Raw genomic sequence first — 1,055 nt, forward strand, 5'->3', positions numbered from 1 at the left:
AGATCATGACTTGCCGGTATAGAAATGACACAAATCCAGTTAAATGATGGCTTTCATCATTCCTAAGCTCATCGATCATTTTCTTTTCAATTTTATGCTAACGTATTCTACATTTCAACAGTAAATATTAATATTTTTACTGCACTACATTTGTGATCCTTATAGCCACTTTGTACATTCTGATTTGACATTTAAAAGCTGTGAGTGTGTCTGGAAATCTGCAGGCGCTCCCTGTATAGACGAAAGAGCAAAGCGTGGTGATATAGTATCTTTAAAAGGCCCTTTGGTAGGCACAATATTTGCTTACGGCCATACCACCCTGAACACGCCCGATCTCGTCTGATCTCGGAAGCTAAGCAGGGTCGGGCCTGGTCAGTACTTGGATGGGAGACCGCTCTGGGAATACCAGGTGCTGTAAGCTTTTTCACTCCTCTTACAAAAAGCAGAGGCGCTGCTGCTTTTTCAGTGGACACCACAGGGTGGGAAGGATATAGCTAGATCATGACTCTGCCGGTATAGAAATGACACAAATCCAGTTAAATGATGGCTTTCATCATTCCTAAGCTCATCGATCATTTTCTTTTCAATTTTATGCTAACGTATTCTACATTTCAACAGTAAATATTAATATTTTTACTGCACTACATTTGTGATCCTTATAGCCACTTTGTACATTCTGATTTGACATTTAAAAGCTGTGAGTGTGTCTGGAAAAATCTGCAGGCGCTCCCTGTATAGACTAAAGCACAAAGCATGGTGATATAGTATCTTTAAAAGGCCCTTGGTAGGCACAATATTTGCTTACGGCCATACCACCCTGAACACGCCCGATCTCGCCTGATCTCGGAAGCTAAGCAGGGTCGGGCCTGGTCAGTACTTGGATGGGAGACCGCCTGGGAATACCAGGTGCTGTAAGCTTTTTTCACTCCTCTTTACAAAAAGCAGAGGGCGCTGCTGCTTTTTCAGTGGACACCGACAGGGTGGGAAGGATATAGCTAGATCATGACTTGCCGGTATAGAAATGACACAAATCCAGTTAAATGATGGCTTTCATC

At 42.7% G+C, this 1,055-nt stretch overlaps 2 non-coding genes across 2 annotated transcripts; both read left to right on the forward strand.

Annotated features, from left to right (window-relative positions):
• Positions 1-301: 301 nt before the first annotated feature.
• LOC129114341 (5S ribosomal RNA) lies at positions 302-421 on the forward strand. Its single transcript, XR_008532432.1, has one exon. It is a non-coding gene; the product is annotated as a 5S ribosomal RNA (ribosomal RNA).
• Positions 422-799: 378 nt separating this feature from the next.
• LOC129114340 (5S ribosomal RNA) lies at positions 800-918 on the forward strand. The gene has a single exon (XR_008532431.1). It is a non-coding gene; the product is annotated as a 5S ribosomal RNA (ribosomal RNA).
• Positions 919-1,055: the final 137 nt, after the last annotated feature.

The sequence above is a fragment of the Anoplopoma fimbria genome, unplaced genomic scaffold, assembly GCF_027596085.1.
Source record: "Anoplopoma fimbria isolate UVic2021 breed Golden Eagle Sablefish unplaced genomic scaffold, Afim_UVic_2022 Un_contig_3496_pilon_pilon, whole genome shotgun sequence".
Lineage (NCBI taxonomy): Eukaryota > Metazoa > Chordata > Actinopteri > Perciformes > Anoplopomatidae > Anoplopoma > Anoplopoma fimbria.